Source organism: Lemur catta, chromosome 19, assembly GCF_020740605.2.
Source record: "Lemur catta isolate mLemCat1 chromosome 19, mLemCat1.pri, whole genome shotgun sequence".
NCBI classification, from domain to species: Eukaryota; Metazoa; Chordata; class Mammalia; order Primates; family Lemuridae; genus Lemur; species Lemur catta.
Window position 1 is genome coordinate 23,256 of NC_059146.1, and position 17,929 is coordinate 41,184.

Sequence of the window (17,929 nt, forward strand, 5' to 3'; positions counted from 1 at the left end):
ATTTTTCTCCCAGTTAGGGAAGGTGGTGAAGCAGGCCTGGTGGATTGGACTGTCAGGGAGAAAGGTGTATTTCCTGATTCAGGGTTAACGGTGATGACCTGGGAGCGTGTGGCTGCTGCAAAACACATGGTAAAACACATAGGAGTACTTACCATGAAGTAGCAGACCTTACACAGCAATGACGCTGGAGACTCTGAAGGCAGGACACAGAGGACTTTGCGCTGCAACAGCACGTTCCCTGGAAGGATGATACTCCCGTAAGGAAACTACATTTATGAACAATGACCTGAACACCCTGCCCGTAAAACAGAGATGACAACAAACTCCCTCACAGAGGCTGAGCAAGACCCACGTCCAGCCAGAGTCTGATACCCCATTAGGGTGGAGAGACCACCGCTTGGACATCACACCCGTGGCCACCACGTCCTGGGCTTGGGGATCTCAATGTGGTGGAAAATGTGGGTTCCCCGTTTCCAAATATCCACACGGAGCCCCTCCCAGTTCTCTGAGGACTGGCCGCCCCTCAGCAGGCGGCTCCGGACAGGAAGGCGGTGCTCGTGGGGCTCGGACAGGAAGGTTTAACTCACCCTCGAGGCCTCATGTCTGAGTGGGGACAAGGAGGTCCCACTCGCTTCGGGTCTGAGGCAAGGCTGGCAGGCGCCAGGAAGGCGGCGCCTGCGGGGGCTAAGCTAACATGGCGGCACTGCGTCCTCTCACGGCACGTGCAATGCTGCGTACAAAGCCTCGTGAAAACCCGCAGGGCATGACGGGTGCTCCGCCCTCTGCCAGCCCGCACCAGCACTGAAGCCCTTGGTGCTCATAGGGCGGGGCCTACAGTGGCGAGCACTTCCTCCTGGCCTTGCTGGGGAACCAGTTAAATTCCAAGTTCAGCGTCTTCGGAGCCAGGATCTGCAAATTCAAACTCAGGTGGCCTCACTGTCCTGTGTCTTTCAGAAAAAAACGGGAAGGAGGGAACAATTAAGGGAAAAACATATGGAATGAAATAAGTGTAGATATAAACTTTACAACTGACATCAAAATTCATTCAAAATCATCCTCAGACTTCAACTGCAATGCAAAACTTTACAGATTCGGGGAAGAAACAAAGAAGAAAATTTACATGGCCTTGGGTTTGGTGATGGGTTTTAACACACAACAACAACAAAAAGAATCTGATCCACAACAGAAAAAATAATACCATGGCTGTTATAATGTTCAATATTTATACTCTGTGAAAGACCAAGTTCAGAGAATAAAAAGACAAGCCAAAGAATGATAAGAAATATGTGCAAGATACATACTGAAGGAATAATTCACATTCTACATATAAAAAGAAGTCTTAAAACTCAACAAGAGTTTTAACACCCCGATTAAAAAGGGGTACATATCTCAACACACACCTGACCAAAGAAGATACATACATGGCAAAGAATCATACAAAGAGATGCTCAGCATCACATATCGTTAGGGAATAGCAGATTACAGCAGCAATGAGATACCACAGCACGCCTGCTAGAATGAATAAACTCTTTAAAAAAAAAAAAAAGGACAAACCATTGCTGGAGGAAGGGCAGGAATTCTCATTCATTGCTGGTAGAATGCATAATGGTATACAGTCACTTTGGAAGCCAGTGTAGAAGACTAGAATATGTCACTCCAAGATATAGCTCTTTTTATCATTGTTAGTATTTTGGACAGGGTCTCTGTCACCCAGGCGGGAGTGCAGTGGCACAAACGCAGATCACTGCCACCTTGAACTTCCAGGCTGAAGTGATCCTCAGCCTCTCAAGTAGCTGGGATTACAGGCATGAGCTACCACTGCCAAATAACTTTGTATGTGTGTGTACAGATGGGTCCTTGCTGTATTGCCCCAGCTAGTCTTGAACTCCTGGGCTCCATGGAGCCTCCTGCCTTGGGCTCCCAAAATGTTGGGATCATAGGCATGAGCCAACATGCCCAGCCCAATGTAAGCATTATTTTGAGCTGATAATTTTGAAACACTGCACACCCAGGAGAAGCGCTGAAAACAGGCCAGAAGTTACCTTTTTGTCACGGAAATTTACATCTGTGAAGGAGACCTACTTCCATTTGTAAAGGTGTCTCCCTCTCATACCAAGAAGAGAAGAATGACTATATCATGAGGGATTCTTAGCAATGCGGAAGGCAGGCACCACTTAAGTCTGAACAACAATGCTTGCTCTTGCTTACCTTGCTTTTCCTGGTTACCTCCTCAGTACTGACCCCCATGATACCCATTCTTTCTTTGTTTCACTTGAAGATAGTATGCAAGCCTGAACTCAGAGCCACCTCTTGGTGATTTAGTCATTTTTCCTGGCTGTTTCCTCCCACGCATACATAAAGAAAGCATTACTAAATTATACTAGTGAAAGCATGGTAATGTAAATTAAAATAAAACCCTAAGCCCCATGCCAACTGAATGGACCCCTCTTAGCCAGGCAAACCTCAGAGAAACCTTACAACTGAGTTCCAGGACTTTAGATACAAATGACCAGCATTTATGTTAGGAAAAAAATAAACATAGATCATAAGACTAACAAAACAGAATCCTTGTGACCAAAAGATACTGAATTATTAACAGGACCCAACCCCAACTCTAACACTAACCCTAACTGTAAAAACCCTAAGCCCTAACCACAGCTTTTGCCACTAAGATCAGGGACAAAGCAGAGGTGCTCACTTTCACCTCTGCATGCAACATTATACTGAACAACAAACCTGGAGATATGACATTACGTGACATCAAATTATATTACAAGGCTACAGGAACCCAAACACCATGGTACTGGTGTAAAAAACTGAGACTAATCCAAGAGAACAAAATAAAGAACCCAGACATTAAACCATCTACCTAGCACCAACTAACTGATTTTTGACAAAGCAGAAAACATGCACTGAGGAAAGGAAGCCCTATTCAATAAACAGCGCTGGGAAAATTGGATATCCATATGCAGAAAAAGGAAACAGGGTACCTCTCTCACTATATACAAAAATCAATTCAAGGTGCATTGAAGAGTTAAATGAAAAGTATGAAACCATAAAAATTCTAGGGAAAAAGTAGGCAAACCTTTTTAGACATCAGCCAAGTCAAAGAATTTATGACTAAGACCCCAAAGCCAAATATAGCAACAACAAAAATAAATCAACAGGACTTAATTAAATTAGGAAACTTGTGCACAGCAAAGGATATAATCAAAGCAGTGAATACACAGCCTACGGAATGGGCCAAAATATTTGCAACTATGCATCTGACAAAAGACTGATATCCAGAATATGCAAAGACCCAAACAAATCAGCAAGAAAAAAGTAAACATCCTCATCAAAAAGTGGGCAAAAGACCAGAAGTTTTTGAAAAGAAGATAGACAAACTGCCAAAAAACATGAAAAACTGCTAAACATTGTTAATCATGGAGAAATGCAAATTAAAACTACCATAAGGAAGCGCCTTGCCCCAATCAGAATGGCCATTATTAAAAAGACAAAAAACATGGCCAGGCGTGGTGGCTCACTCCTGTAATCCTAGCACTCTGGAAGGCCGAGGCGGGTGGATCGCTCGAGGTCAGGAGTTCGAGACCAGCCTGAGCAAGAGCGAGACCCCGTCTCTACTAAAAATAGAAGGAAATTATCTGGACAACTAAAAATATATAGAGAAAAAATTAGCCGGGCATAGTGGCACATGCCTGTAGTCCCAGCTACTCGGGAGGCTGACACAGTAAGATTGCATAAGCCCAGGAGTTTGAGGTTGCTGTGAGCTAGGCTGACGCCACGGCAATCACGCTAGCCTGGGCAACAAAGAGAGACTCTGCCTCAAAAAAAAAAAAAAAAAAAAAAAAAAAACACAAAAAACAACAGATGCTGCCACAGATGCATAGAGAAAGGAACGCTGATGCACTGGTCAGTCTACAAAATAGTAGAACCTCTATGGAAAACATTATGGAGACTCCTCAAAGAAAGAAATGTAGACCTACCATTCAATCCAGCAATCCCACTCCTGGGTATCTAGCCAAAGGAAATGAAGTCATTTTATCCAAAAGACACCAGCACCCAAATGTTGAGCACAGCACACTTCACAATTGCAAAGATGTGGAATCAACTTAAGTGCCATTAAATTCATAAGGGGACAAAAATGTGTGTGAGTGTGTGTACACACACACACACAAATACATGTATAAATATCACAGTGTGCTACTCAGCCATGAAAAGGAATGAAATACCAGCCTTAACAAGAGTGAGACCCAGTCTCTAAAAAAATAAAAATATTAGCTGGGGAATGTGGCATGTATCTGTAGTCCCAGCTACTCAGGAGGCTAAGACAGGAGGATCAGTTGAGCCCAGAGGATCACTTGAGCTTCGAGTGAGCTATGATCATGCCACTGCACTCTATCACGGCCACTAGAGGGAGACCCTATCTCAAAAAACAAAAGAGAATGAAATAATGTCATTTGCAGCAATGTGAGGGGAACTGGAGACCATTACCCTAAATGAACTATCTCGGGAATGGAAAACAAAACACCCTATGTTCTCACAAATAAGTGGGAGCTACTACGTGGATACACAGAGGCACATGGCAATATAAAGGACATGAAAACCTAGAAGGGGGAGGAATGGACAGTGGGTGTAGAATAAAAACTTGCCCACATGAACACTATATTCTGATGACGGACACACCACCACCTCTGACTTCAGCACTACACACATAGCCATGTAACAAAAATACTTGTACCACCTTAATTAGTATTTTGAAAGAAAAAAATAAGATTGCACTGACAGTTCTATACAGAACAATTAGAGAAGAATGGGAAATAAAAATGCATCCATACATGAATGGAAAGTAAATCTATTCACAGATTCCAAATCACATCACCTTAAATATAGAAAATCCCAAAGAATTCAAAAAATTTATTTGAACCAGCAAACAAAAACGGATAGGTAACAGAACAACCTTTCAATACACAGAAATCCGTTTTATTTCTGTACTCTGGTGATCAAGAACATGGAAATGAAATTAAGACAAAAATTCCATTTGAATTATATCAACAAAAATAACCCACTCGAGAAAAAAATTAACAAATGTGCAAGACCTGTATGTGGAAAACTACAAAACATTATTGAAAAAAGCTAAAGAAAATCTAAACAAATGTCAAGACACTCCATGTTCATCGACTGGAGACTTAATATGTTTCAAAATGGCCATACGGCACAGGTGATCTCAAACCCAATGCAATCCCTACAAAAATCCAAAAAGGCCTCTCAGCAAAAAGGGACAAACTGATCCTAATATTAAAATGGAATTTTAAGGGCATACAAATAACCAAAACCTTCTTGAAAAAGAAAGACAAACATGGAGGTTCACACTTCCCTATATTGAATGTTAAATTTTACTGCAAAGCAACAACAATCAAAATAGGATGATACTGGCATGAAGGTACGCACATAGATCAATGAAATTGAACTGAGGGTCCAGATATAAATTCATACCTCTATGGTCAATTGATTGTGTACAAGCCCTGAGGTCCCTAAATTCCACAAGCAATGTCAGACAACTATCCACACGCACAGGAATGAAACTGTACCCTGACAGCATACCAAACAGAAAAACTGACCTCAAAATGGTCCATAGGCCTAAATGTAAAAGGTGAAAACATAAACCCTAGAAGAAAACATGGAGATAAACTTTCATAACGTTGGGCATAAGAATGGTTTCTTTGATCTGACACCACAAGCACAGCCATTAAAGAAAAATTTCCTCAAAATTAAAAACCTTTGGAAATCCAAAGACACCACCCAGAAAGATGACAACTGACAGAAGCACGTTATATATCTGATGAGGATCTCCTATCCAGTATATATAAGTAGCTTTTAAGACTGAACAGGAAAAAGTCAAACAACCAAATAACAACATGGATAAAGAGCCTAAAATTCACACTACACACACACACACACACACAAAATAACAAATTGGCCAAAAAGCACATAAGAAGATATTACACGTTATTAGTTATTATGGTAATTCAAATTCCAACAACAATGACATAACCACTCACACACGCTTTAAAGGCTATTGTTAAAAAAAATTAAAGATATCTGTCAGCAAGGATACAGAAAACCTGGATACCCTTAAACACTGCCTGTAGAAATATAAAATGGTACAGCCTGTGTGTAAACTAGTTGAATCTTCCCTCAAAAATTTACGTGCAGAATTACCATAGCTCAACAATTCCATTCCAAGGTACATACTCCAAAGATTAGAAAACAAGTGTTCAAACAAGAACTTGTACATGAATATTTATAACAGCCCTGTTCACAATAGCTGAAAGGTGCAAACAACCCAAACATCCGTCAACAGATGAATGGATAAGCAAAATTAGGTATATCATAACCTGATATATTATTCAGCCATAAAAAGGAAAGAGAAAACTGAAAGGGAGCAGCTGTTATGGGCACAATATGGCAGTACCTCAAAAATTAAGCATGGAATTCACTTACAACACAGTTATTCCACTTCTGGGTATATACTGAAAAGAACTGAAAACAGGGACTTGAACACCCATGTTCATGGCAGCATTATTCACTGTGCCAAAAGGTGGAAGCAACACAAGTGTCCACTGACAGATGAGTAGAAAAATAAAATGTGGTCCACCCACACAATCAAATATAATTCAGCCTTAAAAATGAGGAAATTCTGACAAACGCAACAACATTGTGCTAAGTGAACCAACCCAGGCACACGACAAATAGAGTATGCTCTACTTATGAGGTAGCTGGAGTAGTTTTCAGGGGCTGGGGGAAGAGAAAATATGAAGTAAGTGTTTAACAAGTACAGGGTTCCACTTGGGGATGATGAAAGAAATTCTGGAGATGAATGGCAGTCACAGTTACAAAAAAACATGGACGTGGTTCGTGCCACTGAAGTGTGCACTTAAGAATGGTGAATGCTGGCCCGGCGAGGTGGCTGAGGCCTGTAATCCTAGCCCTCTGGGAGGCTGAAGTGGGTGGATCGCTCGAGGTCAGGAGTTCAAGACCAGCCTGAGTGAGACCCCGTCTCTACTAAATATAGGAAGAAATTATCTGGCCAAGTAAAAAAAATACATATAGCAAAAAATTAGCCGGGCATGGAGGCGCATGTCTGTAGTCCCAGCTACTGGGGAGGCTGAGGCAGTAGGATCCGCTTAAGCCCAGGAGTTTGAGGTTGCTGTGAGCTACGCTGATGCCATGGCACTCACTCTAGTCCGGGCAACAAAGTGAGACCCTGTCTCAAAAAAAAAAAAAAAAAAAAAAAAAAAGAATGGTGAATGCTGTAGTTACTCATACAGAAAAAAGGAATGAAGTAATGATGTATATCACAACATGGATGAACCTTGAAAACATCCTAAGTGAAAGAAATCAGACACAAAAGCCCACATATTATGATTCCACTTGTATGAAATGTCCAGAGCAAGCAAATCCATGGTGATGAAAAATAGATTAGTGCTTGCCAGGGACTTGGGGGACAGGGAAAGGAAAGTGACTTTGTAACGGGCTTAGAGTTTCCTTCAGAGGAAGAAAAAAAACATCTGTAACTATTAATAAATAGATGGTTGCACAACACGGGCAATGTACGACCCTCCATTGAATTATATATTCACAAGTGTTAAAATGGTGAAATTTTAAAAAGTGCTTTCAAATATTTATATACATTGTCATAATATGGACTAGGATTTTATCACTTAACTATATCGATTGGTGATGTAAACATAAGTGTGCAAACCTGAGATACCTTGCAACTGGTGCGCATGCACATGTGCACACACACGGCTAGAGAATTACAGTAAGGTAATATGTGGTTCAATAAACTCTTATAAAATATCCATGATCAATTGAGTCATTTGCCTTTCATTTGGCAGGGAGATTTAATTTTTCTTTACTAATTATCCCAAATATAAATCCTGTATTTAGCTATTTCCTTGGTTTATATATAAATCAAAGGTGATTCTTACACACGATATATCAAATAATAATTTTTTGGGGGGGGGCCGGGAGCAGTGGCTCACGCCTACAATCCTAGGCTCTGAGATGTCGAGATGGGTGGATCCTTTGAGCTCAGGGGTTCGGGACCGGCCTGAGCAAGAGCCAGACTCCATCTCTACTAAAAATAGTAAGAGACTAGCTGGACAACTGAAAATATATAGAAAAAATTAGCGGGGTATGGTAATGCATGCCTGTTGTCCCAGATACTTGGGAGGCTGAGGCAGAAGGATGGCTTGAGCCCAGGATTTTGAGGTCTCTGTGAGCTAGGCTGACACCATGGCACCCCAGCCTGGGCAACACAGTGAGACTGTCTCAAAAGAAAGAAGAAAAGAAAGGTTTTGTGCTTTGAAAAATCGCATCATCCACTTTTTCTACTGTTAGATATTACAAACTGCTGTGACTTTAAGGGTCTAGCTGGGCAAAGCCTTAGAAAATTTGCTAACGGTGTCCAGTGTGTGGACAGGTTGACGGAACCCTAATAAAACCCCTGAGATACCAAAAGCCTGCTGTGCACCTAAAAATGAAAGCAGAGTAGACTGCCAACAGCTGGGGTAGACTGCATGGGAGAGGGTAGCAGACAGGACCGCTCAGGGTCTACAGGCCATGGCAGTCCTGTCCTGCTCAGGAAAAAGTGCTGCCCACACCCACCTTGGAGTTATCTCTGCTCTTTAGATCTGCCAAGGCTAGGAAACTGAGGGATAGTCTCAGAAACAGTTCCAGAAAAAGAAAACTGGAACTGAAGGGAAACACACACTTTTCTCCCAGTTGGGGAAGGCGGTGAAGTAGGCCTGCTGGATTGGACTGTCAGGGAGAAAGGTGTATTTCCTGATTCGGGGTTAAAGAGGATGACCTGGGAGTGTGTGGCTGCTGCGAAACACATGGTAAAACACATAGGAGTACTTACCATGAAGTAGCAGACCTCACACAGCAATGACGCTGGAGACTCTAAAGGCAAGGCATAGAGGACTTTGCGCTGTGATGGCACGTTCCCTGGAAGGATGAAATTCCTGTAAGGAAACTACATTTATAAACAACGACCTGAACACCCTGCCCGTAAAACAGAGATGACAACGAACTCCCTCACAGAGGCTGAGCCAGACCCACATCCAGCGCAGAGTCTGATACCCCATTAGGGTGGAGAGGCCACTGCGTGGACGTCACAACCGTGGCCACCACGTCCTGGGCATGGGGGACCACAGTGTGGTGGAAACTGTGCGTTCCCCATTTCCAAATGTCCACACGGAGCCCCTCCCGCGTCTCTGAGGACCGGATGCCCCTCAGCAGGCGGCTGCGGACAGGAAGGCGGCTGCGGCCAGGAAGGCGGTGCCTGTGGGGCTCGGACAGGAAGGTTGAACTCACCCTGGGGGCCTCAAGTCTGAGAGAGGACCAAGAGGTCGCATTCCCTTCGGGTCTGAGGCCAGACAGGCAGGCGCCAGGGAGGCGGCGCCTGCGGGGGTAAAGCTAACATGGCGGCACTGCGTCCTCTCACGGCACGTGAAATGCTGCGTACAAAGCCTCGTGCAAAGCCGCAGGGCATGACGGGTGCTCCGCCCCCTGCCATCCCGCCCCACCTGAGAGCAGAGGTATGCGCCAGCTGAGACTCTGCCCTGTGTCGGGAGCCCCCCACTCCTGTTGGGAGCTGGGTTCTGGTGCAGACGGGGGCGGGGATGGAGAGAACTCCCAGCAGGCCCCCGGGGCCTTTTCCCCTTTGTTCCCTGCACTGCAGTGTGTGTGTGTAGGGCCCTGTCTCCCTCCCTGGAAACTACACCCCCTCCTCATTGTCATGTAGGGGCTGAGCCTAGAGACCGGCTGCCCCCCAGGTGGATGGGACTTGGGGATATCTACATGGGACATGCACACCGGGGGTCTGACGGTGGGGTCCCACCAAGGCACTCGCCCTATCCTGGGAGGATCAATGTGCCCCCCGCCTGCCCACTCCATGGTCAGCCTGTCGCCCTTGACAGTTTTTAGGGGCCAGAGACCTCTCCTGGGGGGCTATGGTCCCGACCCGCAGGGAGCCACTCCTGCTGTGGGTGGGGGTGGAGCTGCCCGGTGCTAAGTCTCTGGGGGCTTTTGGGGACACCTATGGCAGCATAAGCCCACCTCCAGCCCCCAGCCCAGAAGGACCCTCAGCCCCCAAGAGCCTCTGCTCCTTCAGGGGCTCATCCCAATAGGCCTGGGTGACCTGAGGACCTGGGCCCAGCATACGCTATTGGGCTGATGGGCACGTGTGCACCACGGATGCAGGCATGGGGCCAGCGGGGCCTGGGCCTGAGGCCCTGGGACGCGGGTGGGTGAGCCTGGGCCCTGGCGCTCAGGGGCCTGCAGTGCAGTATTATTACGGCACCAAGGACATCAGCACCGGCGGCCTCTGCGTCTGCCATGGCCACGCGGATGTCTGCAATGTCAAGGACCCTTCGGACCCTCTCAGGAAAGGCCGTTTCAGGTGAGGCACTTCAGGTGAGGCTGCTTTCAGCTGGGCCCCCCCCTCAGGTGAAGACCTTTTCAGGTAAGGCCCTGTTAGCTAGGTCCCTCCAGCTGAGGCCCTGTCAGGTGAGGCCCCTTTCAGTCCTTTTCAGGTAAGGCCCCTTCAACTTTGGCTGCTTTCAGGTGAGTCACCTCTCCGATGAGGCTCCTTTAGGTGAAGCCTCTCAGTAGCTACTTCAACTGAGGCACTCACAGCTGAGGCCCCTTTAAGCTGAGGTCCTTCCCAGGTGAGGCCCCTCTCAGTTGGGGACCCTGTCAGGTGATGTCCTTTTCAGCTGAGGGACGCTCTCAGCCGAGACCCTTTTCAGCGGAAGCCCTTTCAGCTGAGGGGCCTCTCAGGTGAGGGGCCTCTGAGAAGAGAAGAGGCCCCTTACAGGTGAGGCCCTTTCAGCTGAGGACTCCCCCCCAGGTGAGGCTCCTCTCAGGCGAGACCCACTCACCTGAGAGCACTTTCAGTGCAGGTCCCTGTATGGTGAGTCCGCTTTAGGTGAGGTCCTTTCAGCTGAGGGCCCTTTAAGCAGAGGCCCCTCCCAGGGGCCTCCCCGTTTTTCTGAAAGTCACAGGACAATGAGCCCATCTGAGTTTGAATTTCCAAATCCTGGCTCCAAAGATGCTGAACTCGGATTTTAACTGGTTCCCCAGCAAGGCCAGGAGGGAGTGCTCTCCACCGTCCCCCGCCCCATGAGCACCGAGGGCTGCAGGGGAAGTGCGGGCGACAGGGGGCGGAATGACCGTCATGCCCTGCGGCTTTGCACGCAGCGTTGCACGTGGCGTGAGAGGACGCAGTGCCGCCATGTTAGCCTCGCCCAGCAGGCGCCGGTTCCCTGCTGCCTGCCGGCCTTGCCTCAGACTTGAGCGAGTGCGACCTCCTTGTCCTCACTCAGACGTGAGGCCCCGAGGGTGACTTCAACCTTCCTGTCCGAGCCCCATGAGCACCGCCTTCCTGTCTGCAGCCGCCTGCTGAGGGGCGGCCGGTCCTCAGAGAACCGGGAGGGGCTCCGTGTGGACATTTGGAAACGAGGAACGCACAGTTTCCACGGCACTGAGGTCCCCCATGCCCAGGACGTGGTGGCCACGGGTGTGACGTCCACGCGGTGGCCTCTCCACCCTAATGCGGTATCAGACTCTGAGCTGGACGTGGGTTTGGCTCAGCCTCTGTGAGGGAGTTCGTTGTCATCTCTGTTTTACTGGCAGGGTGTTCAGGTGGTTGTTCATAAATGTAGTTTCCTTATACTAATTTCATCCTTCCAGGGAACGTGCCATCACAGCACAAAGTCCTCTGTGTCCTGCCTTCAGAGTCTCCAGGGTCATTGCTGTGTGAGGTCTGCTACTTCATGGTAAGTACTCCCGTGTGTTTTACCATGTGTTTCGCAGCAGCCACACACTCCCAGGTCATCCCCTTTAACCCCAAATCAGGAAATACACCTTTCTCCCTGACAGTCCAATCCACCAGGCCAGCTTCACTGCCATCCCCAACTGGGAGAAAAATGTGTCTTTCCCTTCAGTTCCAGTTTTCTTTTTCTGGAACTGTTTCTGAAACTATCCCTCAGTTTCTCAGCCTTGGCAGATCTAAAGAGCAGAGATGACTCCAAGATGGGTGTGGGCAGGGTTTCCTCCTGAGCAGCACAGGACTGGCCATGGCCTGCAGACCCTGGGTGGTCCTGCCTGCTACCCTCTCCCATGCAGTCTACCCCAGCTGCCTGCAGTCTACTCTGCTTTCATTTTTAGGTGCACAGAAGGCTTTTGGTGTCTCGGGTCTTTTGTTCATGTTCTGTCAACCTGTCCACACATTGGACACCCTTAGCAAATTTTCTAAGGCTTTGCCCAGCTACACCTTTAAAGTCACAGCAGTTTGTAATATCTAACAGTAGAAAAAGTGGATGATGTGATTTTTCAAAAGACAAAAAGATTTCTCTTTTTCTTTCTCTCTTTTGAGACAGATTCTCACTGTGATGCCCAGGCTGGAGTGCCATGGCATCAGCCTAGCTCACAGAAACCTCAAAATCCTGGGCTCAAGCCGTCCTTCTGCCTCAGCCTCCCAAGTATCTGGGGCTACAGGCATGCGCTACCATAGCTGGCTAATTTTTTCTATATATTTTTAGTTGCCCAGCTAGTCTCTTACTATTTTTAGTAGAGATGGGGTCTCGCTCTTGCTCAGGCCGATCCCGAACTCCTGAGCTCAAACGATTTTCCCACCTTGCCGTCCCAGAGTGTAGGATTATATGCATGAGCCACCACTCCCAGACCCCCCCTAAAAATTATTATTTGATATATCGTGTGTAAGAATCACATTCGATTTGTATATAAACCATGGAAATAGTACCTAAACACAGGGTTTATATTTGGGATAATTAGGAAAGAAAAATTAAATCTCACTGCCAAATGAAAAGCAAATGACTCAGTTCATCATGGAAATTTCATAAGAGTTTACTGAACCACATATTACCTTACTGTAATTCTCTAGCCCTATGTGTGTGCACAGCAGTTGCAAGGTATCTCAGGTTTGCACATTTATGTTTACATCACCAATCGATATAGTTAAGTGATAAAGTCCTAGTCCATATTATGACAATGTATATAAATATTTGAAAGCACCTTTGAAAATTTCACCATTTTTACCACTTGTGAATATATAATTCAATGGAGTGTCGTACATTGCCCGTGTTGTGCAACCATCTATTTATTAATAGTTACAGATGTTTTTTTCTTCCTCTGAAGGAAACTCAAAGCCCGTTACGAAGTCACTTTCCTTTCCCTGTCCCCCAAGTCCCTGGCAAGCACTAATATATTTCTCATCTCCGTGGATTTGCCTGCTCTGGACATTTTATATAAATGGACTCAGGGCAAACGTCATGTAGGACGTTTTTGAGGTTCATCCATGTTGTAATATACATCAGTACTTCATTCCTTTTTTCTGTATGATTAAATACATACAGCATTCACCATTCTTAAGTGCACACTTCAGTGGCATGAACCACATGAACATTGTTGCATAACCATCACCTCCATCCATCTCCAGAATTTTTTTCTTCTTCCCCAAGTGGAACCCTGTGCTTGTTAAACACCCACTTCGTATTTTCTCTAGTCCTAGCCCCTGGAAACTACTCCAGCTACCTCATAAGTAGACCATACTCTATTTGTTGTTGTATGCCTGGGTTGTTTCACTTAGCACGATGTTGTTATGTATGTCAGAATTTCCTCATTTTTAAGGCTGAATTATATTTCGTTGTGTGGATGGACCACATTTTATTGTTCTTTCTTTTTTTTTTTTTTGAGACAGAGTCTCACTTTGTTGCCCAGGCTAGAGTGCCGTTGTGTCAGCCTAGCTCACAGCAACCTCAAACTCCTGGACTTAAGTGATCCCACTGCCTCAGCCTCCCAAGTAGCTGGGACTACAGGCATGTGCCACCATGCCCGGCTAATTTTTTCTATATATATATTTTTTAGTTGTCCAGATAATTTTTATTTCTATTTTTACTAGAGACAGGGTCTCACTCAGGCTGGTCTCAAACTCCTGACCTCGAACGATCCACCCGCCTTGGCCTCCCAGAGGGCTAGTATTACAGGCATGAGCCATCGCGCCCAGCCACATTTTATTTTTCTACTCATCTGTCAGTGGACACTTGTGTTGCCTCCACCTTTTGGGACAGTGAATAATGCTGCCATGAACATGGGTGTTCAAGTCCCTGTTTTCAGTTCTTTTCAGTATATACCCAGAAGTGGAATCACTGTGTTGTAAGTGAATTCCATGCTTAATTTTTGAGGTACTGCCATATTGTGCCCATAACAGCTGCTCCCTTTCAGTTTTCTCTTTCCTTTTTATGGCTGAATAATATATCAGGTTATGATATACCTAATTTTGCTTATCCATCCATCTGTTGATGGACGTTTGGGTTGTTTGCACCTTTCAGCTATTGTGAACAGGGCTGTTATAAATATTCATGTACAAGTTCTTGTTTGAACACTTGTTTTCTAACCTTTGGAGTATGTACCTTGGAATGGAATTGTTGAGCTATGGTAATTCTGCACGTAAATTTTTGAGGGAAGATTCAACTAGTTTACACACAGGCTGTACCATTTTATATTTCTACAGGCAGTGTTTAAGGGTATCCAGGTTTTCTGCGTCCTTGCCAACAGATATCTTCAGTTGTTTTCAACAATAACCTTTCTAGTGCGTGTGAGTGGGTATGTCATTGTGGTTGGAATTTGAATTTCGGACGACCTGTGTCCTGTGCGTGGACTCTGAACAGGGCCCGTTGCTTCTGTCAGGATGACCTGTGACCCTGGCCTGGAATCTGAGCAGTCACACTTGGTGCAGTCTGTGAGGACAACCTGTGACCTGTGACCTTGGTGCAGAGTCTGCATAGTCACAGTCTCTGCTGTCTGTCAGGAAGTGACCAGGAGGCAGGGGGCCCCACTCTCAACCATGGGGTGCACACCCTTGCACATCCCGGGCTGCTCCCTTGCCCAGGGCACCTGCAGTGACACAGGACTGTGTGAGGTGGGGATGGGCCTGGGGCTGCATGCAGGTTGCTCTTCTGAATTCAAGTGAAGTTTGGGGAAGACACTTTTATACAAAACATGAGAGGAGCCATTTTACCTACAGTTTTTGAAGTTTTTAATGCAACTCACCTCCCTCAGTACAGAACATAGGGTAGATGTAGCCACATTACAGATGGGCGAGCTCAGGGGAGCTCAGAGGAGTGAGACTTCAGGGTGGGAGACAGGAGCCTGGATGTGTCCAGAAATGACTGAGGTACCCTATGTGGGCAGAGAGAGCCAACCCTGGTTTCCTACCACCTTCCTCTTGCCTCCCACAGCTACCACTGGAACAGCCTCCTGGCCCACAGTAGCAAGGGCTCTGGCCATCACACACGTGCTTGACACCTGATAATGAGGAAGAGATGGGGAATGGCGGCTCTTCCCTTCCAGGTCAGCGCAGGAATTCCAGTGGCCCTCTGCTTATCACTGAGTCCTGTCTCCACCCTGGGATGTCCAGGAGCCAGGAAGAAAAAGCCTTCTTAGATGCCCTGCCCAGCGAGATCCTGATCTCTTACAGAAAAGGAAGAAAGACATGCATTGAGGTAACCTAGTGGCAATCACAGTGGACCACAAATTGGGACTCCTGGGAGAGTCCCCAGAAGATCTGTGGTCTGTAGCCCAGGCACCCCAGGTATTTAGGCAACCTGGGACATCCCACACATGAACCCTGGTCCACGGGCCACTTCTGCCAAGGTGATTTAGGAAACCTGATACATCACACAGATAAGCCCTGGTCTGTACACCAGTCCCCCCCAGGGATTTAGGGAACCTTGGACAGCCTAGAGATGAGCCCTGGTCTGTACACAGGTACCCTCAGGGATTTAGGGAACCTGGAACAGCCCACAGATCAGCTCTGGTTTGTAGACCAGTCCCACCAGGGATTTAGGGAACCTGGGACAGCCCACAGATGAGCCCTAGTTTTTAGATCACTCCACCCACCTTGTAGGGACCTGGGACATCCCATAGATGAGTCCTGGTCTTTATGTCAGTCCACCCTGGGATATAGGGAACCTGGGAGAACTCTGTTCTGTAGGCTAGTCCCCGCAGGGATTTAGGGAAGCTGGGACATCCCACAGATCATCCCTGGTCTCTAGGCCAATCTTCCAAGGGATTTAGGGAGCCTGGGACATACCAGAGATGAGCTCTGGTCTGCAAGCGAGTCCCTACAGTGATTTAGGGAACCTGGGAAATCCCACAGAGGAGTCTCGGTCTATAGACAGTCACGCCAGGGATTTAGGGAACCTGGGACAGCCCACAGATGAGCTCTGGAGTGGAGGGCAGTAATCCCCCAAAGATTTAGGTAACCTGGGACAGCCCAAAGATGAGCCGTGTCTCTATGTTGGTCCCCCTTGGGATGTAGAGAACCTCGAGCGTCCCACAGATAGGCCCTGGTGTGTAGGCCAGTCCCTCCCTGGGATTTAGGGAACCTGGGAAAGCCCACAGATGAGCTCTGGTCTGTAGACAGTCCCACAGTGATTTCAGCAGCCTGGGACACCCCACAAATGAGCCCTGGTCTGTAGACCAGTCACCCCAGGATCTTAGGGAACCTGTTACAGGCCACAGAGGAGCCCTGGTCTGAAGACAGTCCCAGGGATGTAGGGAACATGTGACATTCCACAGATGAGCCCTTCTTTGTCAACCAGTGCCCCCAGATATTTAGGTAACCTTGGGCATCCCATAGATGAGCCCTGTTCTGTAGGCCAGTACCCCTAGTGATTTAGGGAACCTAGGACAGCCCACAGATGACCTCTGATATGTAGGTCTCTCACCCCCCCAAAAATTTGGGGAACCTGGGAGAACCCACACATGAGCCCTGGTCTTTTATCCAGGCCCCCTTGGGATATGGGGAATCTGGGATATCCCACAGATGAGCTGTGGTCTGTAGGCCAGTGCCCCCAGGATTTGGGGAACCTGGGACATCACACAGATGAGCCCTGGTCTGTAGGCCAGTCCTGCAAGGGATTTAGGGAGTCTGGGACATATCACAAATGATCTCTGGGCTGTAGGCCAGTCCCCCTCTTGGATTTAGGGAACCTGGTAGAGCCCACAGACGAGCCCCTGTGTGTAGACAAGTACCCCCCAGAGATTTAGGGTCATGGGACATCCCGCATATGAGCCGTGGTCTGTAGGCCAGACCCCCTGGGATTTAGGGAACCTGGGACATCCAAGAATTAACCCCTGGTCTGTAGGCCAGTACACGAGGGATTCAGAGAACCTGGGACAGCCAACAGATGAGCCCTGGTCTGTAGGCCAGTCTCCCCCAGGGATTCAGGGAACCTGGTACAGTCCAAAGAGGAGCTGTGCTCTGTATCCCAGTTCCACCAGGGATTTAGGAACCTGGGACAGTTCTGTTCTGTAGTCTAGTCCCACCAGAGATTTAGGGAACCTGGGACATAACTGAGATGAGCCCTGGTTAGTAGCCCAGTCTGTCCCAGGGATTTATGGCACTGGGACAGCCCACAGATGAGCCCTGGTCTGTAAATCAGTCCTCAAGGGATTTGGGCAACCTGGGACATCCACAGTTGAGCCTCAGTCTGTATGCCAGTCCCCCATTGTGGTTTAGGGAACCTGGAACATCCCACCGATGAGCCCTGGTTTATAGGCCAGTGTCCCCCTGGGATTTAGGGAACCCAGGACAGCCAACAGATGAACCTGTTCTGTAGGCCAGCTTTTTCCAAGGATTTAAGGAACTGGCACAGCCCACAGATGAGCCCTGGTCTGTAGGCCTGTCCTCCCAGTTATATAGGGAACCTGGGACATCTGACAGATGAGCCCTGGTCTATAGACAGTCCCCCCAGGGATTTAAGGAACCTGGGACAGCCCAGAGATTAGCTCTGGTGTGTAGGTCAGTCCACTGCCAAGGATTTATGGAAAC

At 47.2% G+C, this 17,929-nt stretch overlaps 1 long non-coding RNA gene across 2 annotated transcripts; it reads right to left on the reverse strand.

The window, feature by feature from the left end:
- Positions 1-219: 219 nt before the first annotated feature.
- On the reverse strand, positions 220-9,480 carry LOC123624545. Of its 2 annotated transcripts, none has more exons than XR_006730158.1 (3): positions 9,385-9,480; positions 8,930-9,015; positions 220-238 (listed from the first exon to the last, which is right to left on the reverse strand). It is a non-coding gene; the product is annotated as an uncharacterized LOC123624545 (long non-coding RNA). The 2 variants fall into 2 exon arrangements; XR_006730159.1 differs by lacking the exon at positions 9,385-9,480 and adding an exon at positions 9,110-9,124.
- Between the last annotated feature and the right edge of the window lie 8,449 nt (positions 9,481-17,929).